At 49.6% G+C, this 16,789-nt stretch overlaps 1 protein-coding gene across 12 annotated transcripts in view; it reads right to left on the bottom strand.

The window, feature by feature from the left end:
• Positions 1–16,789, bottom strand: part of ZNF532 (zinc finger protein 532) — a 104,403-nt gene that overhangs the window by 86,587 nt on the left and 1,027 nt on the right. For 5 of the 12 annotated variants that reach the window (XM_032882402.1, XM_032882400.1, XM_032882399.1 and 2 more), the window contains exons 1-3: positions 16,470–16,694; positions 14,789–14,870; positions 14,593–14,704 (exon numbers count right to left, since the gene is read on the bottom strand). The exons of 1 other annotated variant lie outside the window; for it this stretch is intronic. The gene's annotated coding sequence lies outside the window, so the exon portion shown is untranslated. Of the gene's footprint in view, positions 1–14,592; positions 14,705–14,788; positions 14,871–15,194; positions 15,525–15,664; positions 16,371–16,469; positions 16,695–16,789 lie in introns of those variants that run through there. 6 more of the 12 variants (XM_032882393.1, XM_032882394.1, XM_032882391.1 and 3 more) reach the window with 6 other exon arrangements.

Genomic DNA, 16,789 nt, shown 5'->3' on the forward strand with positions numbered 1-16,789 from the left:
CTAAACCTGTCACCATCAATAAACTTCAGGAAAGTTCACTACGTCCTCTGCTTGAAGTGGGTTATTCAAAAGGTTTCATGAGAAAGTTAAAAAAACAAAACAAAAAAAAACCTATTAGATGTAAAGTGCCTTTTTTTTTTTTAATGAAACGTGTTTGATGAATTCCAGTATTTCAAACTCAAGAAATCACTTGCCCATTTAAATGCTGAAACAAAGGCTCCCTACCTTCAAGAGTACACTTCAAGAGCAGAACCCACAAAAGCTTTAGCATTCCTTTGGCATTTTATAAATACCACATATTTTTAGTAGCATCTCAACAATTCTAGCTTGAAGCAAAGGATCGATTTGCTAAATTACAAGTGATATGTTGAGTACACAATGGAGAACTTCAAAGTAATTTTCCTTTGTCACCTGAATAAGCCTTCTCAGTTTTCACACATAAACCCTAAATCCTACAATGGAAGGCTTTGTCCCTGAAATGCTACAATCAAACCAGCAGATCCGTTTTCTGTGGTTTCTTACACATTTTACCAGCGTTGTGTTTTTTTTTTTCAACTTAAATACTAAATTTCAAATATGTGCAAACAGTTTTGAGACTCCTAGCATTAGACAACACAGAAGAGAAAACCAGCAGCTCACGGTATGTTCCGTTCCTTGGGGGATCTGTACAGTTTCAAGATGCCTGCTTGCCTGCCTGCTCGCTCTGCTTGGCGGTCTTTGTTGGGAATTCTTACTGCCCGAAGTTTTGAAGTCCTCGTTCTTGCCCTAACGCTTTCAGTCCGTGGTTCTCAAGTGGGGCGACTCCCCTTCACCATCCCCACCCCATCCCTGCTATCTGGCAAGGTCTAGAGACATTTCTGGTTGTCACATGTTGGCGGCAGAGGGTGAGGTGAGGGGTGCGTATCGGTGTCAGGGATGCGGCCATCCGTCCTGCAATGCCCAGGACAGCCCCACAACACAGCGCTGTGCAGCTCCAAATGCCAACGGCACTGAGGCTGAAAAGCTTTGCTCCAAGTAAACAAGAGATTTTCCCATCACCACCCTGTCCTCCTCTCACCAAGACCTAAACCTCTTAAAATCACCACAAACCTGCCTTCCCGCCAGCCCCCAAGTCACCCAAGTGGAGATGGTGGCCGGTCCCTGCTCTGGCACCTCAACCCCCTTTCCTCTCCACCCACTGAAAAGAGTGTGCTCGAAGGACTCCCTGCGTCCCGATCGCAAACACTCTCACATTCATTCCAAAGTGAAGCCATCACCTGAGCATTGAACGATTCTCACCAGACACATTTCATTCAAAACATGTATGGGATTATGAAAGGTACTACTTTCATCGATCAGCTACAACTAAGAGCCTCGCCCCGAAGTTACCACTCACAGCAGGCCTACTGGCTGTGGACCTTACAAATAAACTCACTCACAAATTCTCTTCCCGGGGTAGAGAGGAGGCAGAAAAACACACAATGAATCACATCATTTCACCAATCACTATATTATATAAAAAGGAAGAGATCGGAGGAAGCCCTGGCCCTCCCCTTCTCGAGGCCCTCCCAACTTTCACTAAGTTCACATCAGCGACGGCCAACAGCCCAAAGGATGTTCACCCAGGAATGTTCCACCAAACAGGGATTCCACAGCCGGAGAATGTGGGAAATGCTGGATTAAATGTGTGCGTGCGTGCACACACACACGCACGCACACAGCTCTCTTCCCGGATCTGCTGCTGTGAACTCCCAGCGAGAATCTTCATTCCGGGACCCCAGGCTGGGAGCTCCCTCCAAGAGGACTGGAGGCCAGAAGCTTGTGGGTGAGACATCTTTGGGACACGCTTGCAACAAGGTGTAAGCAGCTGTTCTCCTTGGAGATGGCTCTTGGCAAAGAGGAACACATTCTGGAATGGAGTGTGCAGGACATGCGCCATGCCTGTTCTCAGGACATTTAACTCCGTGTTTCTCCCAGCAGCTCCACTCCACAGGCGCCTCCGCATTAACCCCAAGACAACTCAAGAAAGAGGGAGGGAACGAATCTAGTAATAAAAAGCTGATCCTAAAGGGGCTGTGCCTTAACCTTAACGCCGCCAAAGTGATAACAAAGACATTGACTGGAGGGTAATTACTGCCAAAGGACGCTGTCTGTGTTGCCAGACGCACAGACGCATAGGTAGAGACACACGTGTGGTCAAGAAGACAAGTCAGGAAAGGCAGCACGGGTAGCTCTCAATGTTTACCTGCCTTCAGCCGCCAGAGCCACATCAGTGTCACAGAGCAGGCCAGAAATACCTCTCGGACCTCGACAACAGGAGAAATACTGGCTGACCCAGAAGCAGCGGCTTTGAACCTCAAAGACACATGAGCCTGCCGTGGCCGGGCTGCAGAAATGACGTCTGTAAACCACAGTGTGCGGTCATGGATCAAAGCACAGGCTCCGGAGGAAGGCAAATTCGAGTGCGCCCTGGCTCTTCCCCTTCCAAGTTACAAGTCTCTGGGCAAGTTACTTAACCTCTTCAAGCTTGTGTTTTCTCATGTGTAAAATGGAAAAAATAAGACCCACTCCAGAGTTACTGTGAAGGTTACATACAACAAGCCAGGGGCGCCTGGGTGGTTCAGGCGACTGAGCGTCCGACTCTCAGTTTCAGCTCAGGTCACGATCTCAGGGTCGTGGGATGGAGCCCCATGCTGGGCTCCCTGCTCAGCATGGAGTCTGCTTGTCCCCCTCCCTGTGCTCCTCCCCCTGCTCTCTCTCTTCCTAAGAAATAAATAAAATCGTAAAAAAATAATAATAATCCAGGTAGATACTTACTTCTACCAGAACTATCTGGAATACAGTTGAGTACTAATTACTCTGGGTTATTATAGCATCAAAACAAGGTCAGGGAGAGGATTCCAGCATAGAGAAAGCCCTAGAAGAAATGAAGCCACAACTCCAGTGCTCTCAGATAGGGGATAACAAGACCGATGCCATCAGAATTCCCAGCCACTACCTGGGACAGAACGAGCATCCGAAAGTGCCTCCTGCACACAGACAGCCCCACAAGGTCTTCTAAGAAGCACAAGAGACGCAGAACAAATGTTTCCTGTCCTCAGTGACCTGAAATAAGAGCACTGTGTAACCAAAGAGGTTAGAGCTACGTGTGAAATTCCAGCAGAGGTCGACAATATCCTAACACTGCAGACGAAGAGAACACAGGTGTTTTACAGTTCTATGAGTCATCCAAAATCAAAACCATTAAAGCCTCATTATTACTACTCAAGTGCTGAACTACGTGTGTTTCATCTTTCCCCAAATTAACATCGGCCAGATAAACTAGACTTGGCCTTCTGCCAAATAGGTATGTGCTATACGGAGCCTCAAACACAAGCAATAATGTGCGTGCACACGTGCACACACACACCCCTGCCCAGGAGAGGCCTCAAATACACAGCAATGTACCCATGAGCCCTATACATTAGGCCTGATGTGTAGCCATCTAGCCAAATTTCCTACCTCCAGTGTCTCATTCCAATAATCAACAAAAATCCCAACTCTATGCTTCAAAGAGCCCCTTCACTTTAGCTACTATACCGGAGAATGGTAAACGGTATAGGATTGGGGTCAGGAAGACCCCGGAACGGATGCCAATTCCCAAGAACTAAGCCTCTGGGGCATGTGTGTTAAGCTCTCAGAGCCTCAAGTTTCTCAGGCATACAATGGGGTAAGACCACCCCGCTGCCAGGCAGTCGATGTGTCCCTAGCGGGTGTTTCACTAGCCCAGTGCAAACTACCACCCATGCAGCGTTAGCGTAACCGGGCCCTCCAAGCCACAGCTGAGCAGACAGGACCTGTTAGCTGCAGGTCTGGAGAACCAGAACTGGGACTAAGCAACACAGGGGATGTTATTAGGACTTTCTTTTTTTAAGATTTTATTTATTTATTTGACAAAGAGACAGCGAGAGAGGGAACACAGTAGGGGGAGTGGGAGAGGGAGAAGCAGGCTTCCCACAGAGTGGGGAGCCCGACACGGAGCTGGATTCCAGGACCCTGCATCATGACCTGAGCTGAAGGCAGATGCTTAACACACTGAGCCACCCAGGTGCCCTGTTCCTAGCAGTTTAAACGGGGATGTGGGAACACCGGGGCTGTGGGACAGTCACCATTGCCAAGTGCCCCGGAAGGAGAATGCAGTTCTACCAAAGGAGAGGCATAAAGACACAGCAGAGGTCCTGTGCCCCTGAAAAGAACAGAGTAAGCTCAGTACAAGGCGACACAGGAGCCCTGCCGCGCAGCAGGCATGGCCTCATCGTCAACACCTTCTCCTCGGGTGTGAGTTTGAACAGCCGAGTCTTGATCACGTATCCTGTGAAGTCAGGCAAACTCCAAACGATCTAGTATTTTAACGCCCTTCCGCATCCACCTTGCGTACAAGGAGCTACTGCTTCTCCCAGTCCATTCTCCTAACCTCAACCACCTGAGCAACAAGTGTCCTGACCTGCCACGTCACAGGAAGTCCGCCCCGTAGAGCTGGTTCTGATTCGGTGATGCACAGATCACTGGCAACGGCAGCTCATCTTGCCCTCGCCCGTTCACGCACCCCACCATCATTCTGGGGGCCTCTCCTCTGAGCACACAGTCCCCATCGCCCAACTGCTGCCGTCCTGAACTTCTACAGAGCCGCCACTTCTGCAGCCTCGAGCTCCGCTGGTTCCCGCCTCTCCACTAGACTCGTGACCATCCGTCCAGCTTTGCTCTGTCTTCTGACAACCTGAGTGTCTGTCTAGTCTCGGACTCCTAACTTCTCCTGACGCTCGGCATGCTCCGGAAGCCTTTGCACTTACCACCCCCCCCACTGTACTCTGAACTCACCCGCAACTCAGACTGAACTTCCACAGTCCCAACCCCTTTCTCCAGGGCTGGCACCACCGCCTGGCCCACCCTGAACACCCAGCCTTGCTGCCACCCCCCCGACCCCACCCCCTCCCCTTCCAGCAGTCTGGGACTCCTCAGCAGTTTCACTCACGGGCCAGGCAGACACCCCCACCGCACCAGGCACAGGGTCCTGAGCCAAGCAAGGAGCTGACAGATTTAGCCAACAATTAAAAATCCTGTTCACTGTGCCAGATTCATATATCATAGAACTCTCTGGGTCCAAATTTCCAGTAAGATCTAAAATTCAACTCGTGTTTCTGTGAAACGGAGTTTTCTTACAGAGCGATGGGGACGGTAACCTAATGTATCAGACATCATTTAATCATTAGCTCATTGAATCAATACGCATCCCCAAATTTTAAAAATACACTGGGGCTGCCTGGGTGGCTCAGTCATTTGAGTGTCTGACTCTTGATTTGGGCTCAGGTCCTGATCTTGGGATCCTGGGATCGAGCCCCAATGTTGGGCTCCATGCTCAGCAGGGAATCTACCTGAGGATTCTCTGCCTCTCCTTTTGCCCCCTCCCTGCTCACATGAGTGTGCACATAGGCTCTCCCTCTCTCTAAAAAATAAATAGATAAATTAAAGATTTTTAAAGATTAAAAAATGTTAAGATGTTTTTTAAAACTTGTTTAAAATTTGAAAAATTTTTAAATACACTAAATTTTGCACAACCTCTTAAGAGTTCAAACACACAACACACCAAACTCCCTCCCGAAACCCCATTTCTGGTTTGTCCAAAGACCAAAACCTCCTGATCCAAGGACTCCGGGCTGGCTGCCTTCACCCTGGGCTAAGAAGCAGGTGGTGGTGACGACTAATCCCTCCACACTTGGGTGTGAGGTGCGCACTGTAACTCCCATTCTAAGGGAAAGTCACAAGCCACCTCGATTCCTTGTCAGGCACGGAGGCAGAAACAGTGGCAGGCCCACTGCTCTGAGTCCTCATCCCTCTCAGATACCGACTCTGAACCAAACATGGCACAGTCACCCCCAAGTGTCAACTTAAGGCCCGTCTCCATTGCAAGGACTTCAAACGGAGACCCCTGCCACATAGCTCAGTGTTAAAATTATCTTATGTTTTATCAAATGACAGGTGCCAAAGGGGTTAAGATAAGGAAGGAGGAGTGATGCACTTGTATAAGAAAAGGAGTACGTCGATCCGGTCCAACTGTGTGTACACAGAAATCAGCGTTCATGCCCGGCTGGGCACCTGCGACCGAAAACCAGTTCTGGCCCCATGTGTGCTTGCTGGCATCCCAGGCAAAGCCACAGGGTGAAGCCCTGCAGAATGAGGCACGTTTTGGAGAATCAGATCACTCTGGAATCAGAGGAAGCACATCCAAAACTCAAGGAAGAAAACAGCGCAGACCTTTGCTACCCAACATGGGGTCCAGCAACAGGTTATCACGACCGGCGTTGAGCCTGTTAGAGGGACAGAACCCTGGCCCACTCAGCCAGCCAGCATCACTGTCTGCACAATCTCACACAGCCCCAGGGTATCTGCGTGCAAATTAAAGTGGGAGAAATGCTATCTAGACAACAAGGGCACCCGGGACCAGGTATGGGACTCTGAGCACGAGGAACAAGACAGGAACGCCAAGCAGGAACCATTATTCGGAAAAGGCAGGAGGACTCCCAAGCCAGCTAGTCCCTGGCCCAAATCCAAGGTCTGTCACTCACGAGCGGTACCATCTTGGGCCCGTCATTTCACCTCCCCTCACCGGGGACGGTAATCACACTTCACAGGGGACATTAGGTGTAAGCATCTAGCTTACATGGTAAAAGTGTGATCTGCACTGGTTCCCGGTCCATTTGGAAGCAGACACCGGCCTGGCACGGCTGTCTAGACCCAATAATGCAGAGACATGAACTAGGGACACGTGTGGGAGAAGAGGGTCCAAACCAGGGGAGCACGAGTTTCTCTAACCAGGAGGCATCACATCATCCTTCCACTATCTTTTCCAACCAAAAAGGGTAACTCAACACAATGAACTTCAACACTTCAGGGCACCAGAGAGATTCTACTGCTCAATTTCTTGAAATGTCCATCTAACAGCCCTGTCCAACAGAGAAAGAATGAAAGCCACACATACAGTTTTAAATTTTCTAGCAGTCACATTTAAAAAAGAAAAAAAAGGGGGGGGGGCAAAACAACATTAATAATTTTGGTAATAAATTGTATTCAACCAAAAGAGACTTGCTTCAACATGTAATCAATATGAAAAAGTATTAATGAAATATCTGCATCCTTTTTTTTTCCTTTTGTGTATGTCTGCAGAACCTGATGTGCGTTCTATGCTTACAGCTCAGCCCAGTTAGGACCAGTCACACTGCAAGCACTCCACGGCCCTATGGGGCTAGTGCCCACTCTACCGACAGAGAAGTTTTAGACATTAAAATATGACCCGCAGGTTCCTTCTCCACTCAGTCTTCTGTCACCACCAAATCCTGATGCGCAAGGTAACGAGTATCCGGTCACTGCCAAGCAAACGTGGGAAGCAGCGTGCCATGGAGAAGGGACGGAGCGGAGGCTGTGGCTAACCTGCCACATTTGCACAATCAGGTTTTGTTTCTTTTAACTCTGGTTAACATAAATTACATCAGCTAGGCTACCGCCACCACTGATTGGGCTGGATTTTTCTGGAAACAAAGATAGTCGAAGTACGAGATGATAATGACAACATTCATCCAACGTTTGCCAGCTACAAATGAAATGTCCAGCCAAGTGGGAACAAGGACACTATCCTCCTGCCTACACTTCCCCTACTTACATACCAGATATCGGGCAGCTATCACTGAAGACATTAGAGACCAGGCAGGAGACACTCAACTGTGGATTTTCATGGGCCAAAACAAAACTACTTAAAAATGAGCTAACGGGCACGACAGGCGAAACAACGCCCTCTACGATGAGAAGAAATGTCAGCAAAGGCCCTTCCCCTACACCAGGGAAGCTGGGAACACAGCACAGCAAAGATCCGAGGGAGGACTCACCCTGTAGCAGACACTCTATGAAGCACCTTACATGTTCTTCATCTTCATAACGACCCTCAAAAGAAAAGCAAGGCCTAGAATTTAAGGAACTTGCTCAAGGTCCCATGGTGGCAGAATGCAGCCTGAGTCACTAAGAGCCAGGCAAAGGCCACTGAAAATCCCCGTGGACCAAGCCCCCAGATTTCACTAGAACACTCGGCATGATCACGTCTCGAACTAGAGACCTCAAACTACCTCTCCCACTCTTGCTATGTTAAATCAGCAGAACAGTTCAAGACCAGCTCACCAGTGAGAATCTGTGTGGTTCACAGGATCTAACGATGGTATCAGGAGCGGGCATACACACCACCCAGCCCGTAACAAATTGGAGGGCAGCGAGACAGTCTGTGATGACACCAGCTGCCGCAGACTGGGAGCTGAGAGTGCTGGGTTCCAGGTCCACCTACCGACCCCACTCTCTCCCCAATTTGGGCTCACTGCAGAAAAGGAGATTAGTGTCAATCTTTGAAGTATTTCCAGCTAGCAGATCTTTAAAAACAAAAACAAAACACAGGGCTCCAAATTTTCTTAGGTTTTCAGCTACCTAATTGCAATTTAGATCCCTAGAAAGAATTCTGTTCCTCTCGGAAGAAAATGATCAAAATCAATAACCATAATGAGACCAATGAGTCAGCCTTTGCAAAGCCAGAGTTTGTGTCCCAAAAAGGAAAGGCTGAGTTGAGAAAACATTCAAGAACAACACCTTGATTTTATCTTTAGGCCTCTCTAAATCCTACAAGAAGCCTAGAATTTCTTCTTACGTCAAGCTGTACTAATATCTAACTTAAAACAATTCAAAACCCACATCTTCTGTCCCTAAGGACCATCAATTACAGGCCACTTAGGAGGGAACACTTCGGACAGCTAAAAAGGCTACTTTGAGTTTGTCTAAAAATTACTTATTTCAGTCTCCAGATTTAGATCAAGTAGAATTTGCTCTCCTCCTCTCTTTCTAAAAGAGGAAAAATTTAGAACTTCCTGTCTGCAGAAGATGACTCAAAGAATTCTTTAACTGTGTTTATTTATTACTGAAACTAAAGATTCTTCTCAGCACTACTTTCAATCTGAGTTCTTTTCAAAGAGTAAATAAAAACAAAAATGTTCCTGTTCCTTCTCCCTTCCAATTTGTATCCTCACCCTATAGTGTCCAGTAAAAATGTACTCTTCTCAACCCGCTTTCTTGCACCGTCTCTGACGTAGACTCTCCTCTCTCCATGCTGAGTGAAGTCAGGAAAACGGGGTTAATTACTAGGGAACCTCTACTGTGTCCCAAACTTCTCCATGACATGTTCTCACCTCAGCCATCATTAACTGCCACCTCTAACGTGAACCTTATCAGTGCCTTTACTGTCTAGGGCCTACCTGTGCCCTCTCAGGCTCCTCCTCCACACCCCTAAACACTTTCCATGGTTTCCTCATGCTCTGTTCCCCAAAGCAGAACAGCCTGGTGGTGAGGAACAAGCCTCAAATTCTGCCTCCGTTATCACTTACAAGCCACCTTGGCCAGGGTCTTTGTTTCCCACCAGCATCACGGGAATAAAAGGACCCAGCTCCTCTCGCCGTTTCAGTATGACGGGAGATAACAAGCAGAACGGCCTCCTGGATGGGCTGCGTGTCTGCAGATGTCAGCTACTAAGATTACTTTCCGCCTCTCCGGAAATGTCTTGCCCTCCCATTTTCCAAAGCATGCGTGGTAAGTTCTTCAGCTGCTCCTTCTTTAAGGCTGTGACTATATAAACCGTTATCTTATGGAACCCCAAACTCAACTTTTTTTACATCTTTCTTCTATCATCTGTTCCGTGCCCATTCCTCCAGCCCAAAGAGATCCTGGCAACAAAGGACACCTCCATGGGCCACCCCCACCCAAACTTGACCTCACCGTCTGCAGCCCCTTCACATCCACCCTCCAAATCTATTCTGCCTTCTGATCGCGGTCTCTCCCAGACAAAAACAACCAGCAGCAAGTAACCTCAAGGAGCAAACTTGGCGCTGTCCTGTTCCTCCCTCTCCCCCACCCCCTTCCCACGAGTACACACACCTCCCCCACCTACCACTCCATCCCACTGCATCGCCTGGGGTCAGGCCCTCCTCTGTCCCGGATTTGCTACGGTGGTCCCCTCCTGTGACCTCCTTGCCTCCAGCAGGAGAGCCTCCCTTCCCTCCTCAGACACTGCCCCAAGGCCAAAGGCTTTCGGCTTCTACCACCTCCACAAGAAAGTCCCCACTCGAATATTCTGTAGAGAATGACCTTCAGAAGTCTGGCCCTTGACAGCCTCCTGATGTCCTCTCCTCCTCTCCCACAGCCACCCGGCTCTCCCAGCCCCAAGCACAACTCCAGGCTCGCTCAGTGTCTTTTCCAAAGGACTCCACATTGTTCCCCTGGTCTCTGCACGCTGTTTCTACTCTTACCCGTCTCTCCCGGTTCGCTACAGAAGCCACCTCTTTGAGGGCTCCTCCCTCTGGACACTGGGCATTAGGTGGCCCATTCACATTCCTGTCATAGCACCAGCAGGCTACTTCCCACTCCAGTTTTCTCTCCGGATTCCTTTTCTCTTGGTATTCCCAGGGCCTAGCAAAATGTCTGGTGCTTTGTAAACATTCAGTAACTGTAAAACGGATGAAATAATCCCCCAATTAAGACCACTTCCCACTTCTCGGGCTCTTCTCTGTCTCCAGTACCCATAACCTTGGTCTGAAAAAATGTTTAAAGTTAAAAGAAAAAAAAAAAAAATTTTTTTTTTTTTTTAATCTCCCCAAGTTTCCCAACTTCACTGCCTGGATTTTGCTTAAATATTCTCATTTCCTTAAAAGGCATCAAACCTGAACAATACCTTCAGATATTAAAACCACACCCATATTCTGGCTGTCGAAAACTCAGGCAAATCATAATTAATAATACGTTGTTTACGCAAGTCCGATTTCAACAAAGAACTTCGGTACCACTTTCCGAAACTGTGATTCTGCTGTTGTCTGGCGTGGCCCTGAACCTGAAGACAAATGTCAAAATTAAACTGCCAAATGTTTCTGAAGAGACGAAAAATGATTGCTGTAGGAAATAAAGGATATTTTACCACCGGCAGTTTTCTGTTTCCACTTTTGGCTAATTCCGATTAGTTCTGGGTTATAAAGCATGTCATCCCGTTAGTGAGTGGTCCTATTATCATAATCATCTCTCGCGCGTCTTCAGATAATGCTCCCTGCGACGTCTTACTTGGGAAGTCTTAACTGCCGCTGACAAGGCCGGCTCTCTCTCGTGAGCTGTGAGGAAGAGCTGAACGTGCTTTCGCTTGGACTTCTAATTCTTAGGCACTGACCATATGACCCAGCCACGCCACCTGCCCCCCACGTATTTAGGGAAGAGACGTAAAAACTTAGGTTCAGACAAGAGCCTGCATGCAAATGTTTACAGCCGCCTTACTCGCAAGCACCCGCCAAGCAGAAGCACCCCACACGTCCCGGGGAACGAAGAAACACCCTGTGGTATGTCCATATCGCGGTCCACAGCTTGGCAACGGAAAAGCAGCCAGTTTGGATACACACAGCGATGTGGATGAATGTCAAATGCGCTCTGCTAAGGGAAAGAAGCCATTTGTATGGCATTCTGGAGAAGACCAAATATAGGGGCAGAACAAACCGGTGGTTGCCAAGGGCTGGGGTGGGAAGATCTGACCAGCAATGTACAGCAGGAGGCAAGTTTCGGGGGTGACGGAACCACTCCCTGTGGACGGCACGGGTGGACACACAGCGCTGTACACTGGTCCAAACCCCTAAGACTCCACACCGCAGAGCAGATTTCACTGTATGTAAATTTAAAAGTTAAAAAAGTTAATTATTTAACCATGACTTGGTTAAAGATCATCCCTCGAATGTAATTAACACACAGGTGTAGATTTCCTCAATGCTTACTGCGGATGTGGTTACTGTACTGATTCGGGTGAGATGTTGGGGGATGAGGAGAGAGCAACCCCAAATCTCTTCCAGATACTTTCGGTTTCCCTTGCACTGGCAACCATCCCAGGGTCCCATATCGGGACAACCTCTGCTCCAGCTGTGAAGAGCTAGATGGGGAGTCCCACCAAGGAGATGAGGGAGCTTATTCGAACCCACGAGAAGACAGACCCAAGAAAGCATTTCAAGGGAAGCAATAAAGAGGGACGGGAGACACAAATCTGAAAACTCTAACTCATCCGAGGCAAAGGTAGACACAGAAAATTCCACCTACGTGGGCCCTGCCTCCCTCCTAAACCCTTCTTTTAAGGAGGAGTCAAGGTGGATGGGGGCAGGGAATCTCTTTGTGAGAAAAGAGAGGGGGAAAAGAGAAAGCAACAAGCCTCCTCTCCTGAACCAGGATGCTCGTAGTCCTAAAAGCCCAGGATCTGATGTTTCTTAACATGCAAAAAAATAAATCCAAGGAAGCAAACGATGAAAACAAAGGTTCAACACCCTGTGACACTTTCTTTCCAGCGTACCCTCATCAGCCAAACCCACACATTCTTCCTCCAGAGGGGATGGCTGGCTTGTCACCCTCCTCAGAGCCTGCCGCAGGCGATCCCCTGGCAGGCTCCAGGTGTGGCCTTCCGCATGGCGACAGTGACAGCAAGGACACAGGCCCAGCCCCAAGTGTGGGTGCTACCCTGCTCTCTCCTGGCTCTTCCAGGAAAGAGAATAGTGTTGCTCACTCTCCACACTCACATTCACATTCCCAACCCCAGAAAGCTCTCGGTTCCTGTCCTGGGAGACCTGGGCCTGCTACATTGTTAGACCTCAGCAGGAGATCGCCACCTGAGACAAACCTCAGTCCGCAGATGAGCTCTGATTGCTGCTCCGGAGAACCAGCTCTCCAAGCTTAAACAGCCCTTGCAGCTGGAAAGGCTGGCCTAAATGCAAAACAAATGCGATTTTCCAGGAGCCTTCTGGGGGGAGGAGGAGTAACAAAGCTAAAAACCACAGAGAGAGTCAACCAGAACATTCTGCGCCATGCAATTCCTTACAAAAAGGGCTCTTAAAACAGACTATCAAGAAACATTGATTGCAAGGGGTTAGCTGTCAAAGTTAAATAAAAACCACTGCCTTTCTAAAGACGGGAACGAAGGACTAAATTATAAAACAGCTTATTGTATTAAGCTAATTAAGGTTTATCATATTCGCCATCTGAGTTTTAGTTGGCACCAGAAAAGCAGGAGCAGCACATCGTGCAACGTGGATTGAGATCTGCTTTGCAAGCAGATTTCTACCACCCTCAGACAGTGAACCTCTGGCAGTCGAAAATGATGTAGAATTGAACACCCATTTCAGCACAGTGATTTGTAAAGAATTTTGTTCCATCGTGTAAGCTATTTACTGGTATATCAGACGGAGATTATATTTATCTTTATTAAATACTGTGCAAAGTACCCTGAGCTAACTGTGCACTCGCTTCCCTTTTGCCAGCTTTATCACATACTGGGTGCTCTGCGATCACATGAAAAAAACCCTTAACAATAAAAACCCTAGCATACTTGACACCCTTCGCTGCAGATACTCTGCCCACCAACTGCCAGCACACAACTTAGCATATTCTAAGATCCTCGGCATTTCTGAAAAGGCTCGAAATGCCCGACTCTATGCAAATCAAATCGAGGAAGAACAAAATGCCCTCTTCAAAGTAGGGGACAAATGTATTTTCCAATCCTGTCCTCTCTGAGCTCCTCCTGACTGTACTCCTACCAAACCAGGACCCAGAACGAGTTCTGTGTGTCGTGGAGATCATACTGGGTAGGATTCTGGAGCTGCTGGCTTCCTGTTTGGGGAAGTTGCAGCTCTTTTCACCAGGAACCCCAAGGCAAAATGCTTAGTGCTCCCCCGGTAAGCGCTCACTGCCTTTGTTCTTTACTTTGCCAGACTCATGCCTGCTTTCTTCTCCCTGCTCCTGGAAAACCTCTGGCTTTGGGGGTACATACAAACGCCAGCCTGAAGATGACTACGAGCTCTTTAAGGCATCAGACATTTTCCACCATCCACTGCTACAAAGCTTTGAGTTAACAGGCATCTTTTCACAGATGAAGCCAGACTAGCCAGTTTCCTCCTGGTACTGCATTAGCATTCCACATTAAAATGTATGCCACAAATAATCCAATGGCAAACTCACCGTCAACAGCCCCTAAAATCAATAAAAGCCATTCCACCACTTGACTCGGAGTTGAAAAACCTTTCAGGATAACACAGAGCTCAAGGTAAAAGGAAGGTGATGAATGAACAAAAGGCAAATCTACCTTCAGACTCCTCAAACAGGCTGCCTCGATTTGGCCAAGTCCTTCCTTTTTTTTTTTTGGTCACCATCGGGATAATGCTACATGTGTGCTGCTTTAAGTCTCATGCAAACCAGTGCATTCTCCACAAGGCCCTGATGCCTACCGTTCTCTAAACTTGCCTCTTTCCAGGCCTGCCTCCTTCCCAAGGACTAGCCACATGCGAATTAAGGAAGTCATTCTGATTTTGTCTTGATAGCAATACCATCATAAAATCACCCTAATCCCATTCAACTTGGATAACATTAAGAGTATTCCCTCTCCACTCTGAACCCAAAATTATCTCCAGGGTACCAATCCACTGTCCATCTGCCTCTGCACGGACCTTCAAATAAAACACTTAAATTCATGCTCAAAATATCGTATCTCACCTTGTGAACCTTGACCTTTTGGAAAGACTTTGGCTCAATGTTCAGTGACTGTCACACGGTTTTGCATTCTCTGCAAATATGAAAGGGTTAAAAGCAGCCCCAGTCAACAGGCCTACAAGGAAAAAAAAGACAGCATGTATGCCTTACAGCATCACTAGAACGCATTTATGCTCATTTCCTAGAACAATATTGTTACCTTTTGGCCTTCATAATAGTCAGAAGGATCCCCAACACCCTTTAGTAGCTTCTAAAAGGAAAAGCACAAAACAGAACATACCCTGCAAGAGAGAGAAAAAAAAAAGCATGCAAAGTAGCATTCTCCAGCAACAAACAAAACTACCATTACAAACCCATCAGTTCATTTTGGTTTTGTTTTGTTAAAAACACAGAGAAAGAGAGAGAGAGACTGCAGAAACCAAGTGTCCCCACCCTAGCAAGGCACATTTTTTCTTTAATAAGGGTCATAAATCTCAGCTCCTTGTCCATCCCTTAAGCAAAAGAAAAAGGCAGGAAAAGCCCAAGTAATCTCAGACCTTGCAAACCTGCACATTGTTTTCCCTCTTCTCTACACAGAATCTTTTAGGGCTCCATCAGTCACGTACCAGTGCTGTGTGGTGTCTAAGTGTGCATTCACATACTGTGTTGGGATGGTACCTTCCTGCAAGCTCCTCTGCTTTTGGCTGCCATGAAGGGAGGAAGCTGCTATCCCACTGTAGTAGCTCAGTGACTGCATTGTGTTCAGGAGCTGATCTGCCTCAAACCAGTTTCAGCCGGTTCTGGTCACCCTACATAAAAAAGCTATGGCAACCCTCGCTGAGTTGCCAACAAGTCCCTGAAAATCATCAGCACAGAGGGGATCTCGCTAGGGGTTGCTTTTCCCTTTTAGGTCTTCGTGAGGAGAAGAAGGTCATCGTGTGTCCCCCCCGCCCCAACACACACACGCAAGCACACAGCCTTGGAAAGGCTCACCTCACAAGCACCCCAGAGCCCCTCAGGGCCCATCCCCCCTGCCCCTCCACCCCAAAGCCCACCGCAGACACTGTTTCCCCCTCCTTCTCCTTCCCCCACTTACCTCCCACAACCTGGCTCACATCTTTGTGTACGTGTGTGTCAGTGTGTGTTCTCTGTGTTGGTGGCTGACAAAGAGCCCCCAAGAAAGCAATCTATGTGTGTCTGCTCACACTGGATGCGTCGGCTGCAGGAGCGGCCTCGGCCTCCTAGCAGAGTGGTGCTGGCTTGTTGACCAGGCTCCTCTCTGCCTGTCACCCCCACCCCACCCAGCCCCCTCCTCCCGTCCCTCTCCTCGCTCTCCCAGCCCTGTCACCACCACCAGCAGCCCCCCCAGTCTCCTCCTCCTCCGACCTTCTCTTCTTTCAAGCACCTGGGGGGAGAAGTCCAAATCCCTTCACCTCGGGGTAGGAAACTAGGGATGCCTGCGGTGGGGGTGGGGGGGCGAGCTGAGGGGCAGGGAGAACGAGGGGCACAGAGGCCTTTAAAGAATCCTCGGTGCACCGCCGGCGCTGGAGGGGGTAGGAGCGAGCTCCAGCGCTCACGTGGCCCCCCTCTCTGAACCTGTGGGGCCTAGGAAACCGGCTCGTCCTCGGCCCCCCCGAGGAAGCCGGCAGGGCGCGAAGGCCAGCCGTCCCCAAGGCCAGGGTGGGACAGGCCGCTGCAGTCAGGCCAAGGGGCCTGAGCCTCACGCGCTCACCCCGGCCCGCAGGGGTGGGCACGAGGGGCCGGCGCGCCCGCCTCTCCCCCGCAGCCCACCCGCGCCCCGTCCTGCGCTGCCCTCGCCCCTCGCTCGCCGGCGTTGCCCCCGCACCCCACCCCGCCCCGGCCGCCCCTCGCCGCCCCCCGCCCCGCGGGCGCACACCCACCCCCTTCCCGGGGTTGGCCTTCGCAGCGGTCAAGCCCGGGCGTCTGGGCCGCAGCTCGGATGACCTTTGTTCAGCGCGGCGCCGCCGGCTGCTGCTGCTGTGGCTGCTGCTGCTGTCGTCGTAGCGGCGGCGGCGGCGGCGGCTTCCATGTTACGGGCGTGTCATCTGCATTCCCGCTGCCGGGGTCTGTGTGTGCGTGTGCGGTGGAGCGGCCTCGCCGCCGCCGCCGCCTCCCGGGCTGCCGCCTCCCGCGCCCCCGGGCCGCCCCGCCGCCGCGGCCTCGCCGTGCGCCCGGCCCCGGGCCCCGCGCCTCCCCGGGC

Source organism: Lontra canadensis, unplaced genomic scaffold, assembly GCF_010015895.1.
Source record: "Lontra canadensis isolate GAN:19392208 unplaced genomic scaffold, GSC_riverotter_1.0 scaffold82, whole genome shotgun sequence".
In the NCBI taxonomy this organism is placed as follows: domain Eukaryota; kingdom Metazoa; phylum Chordata; class Mammalia; order Carnivora; family Mustelidae; genus Lontra; species Lontra canadensis.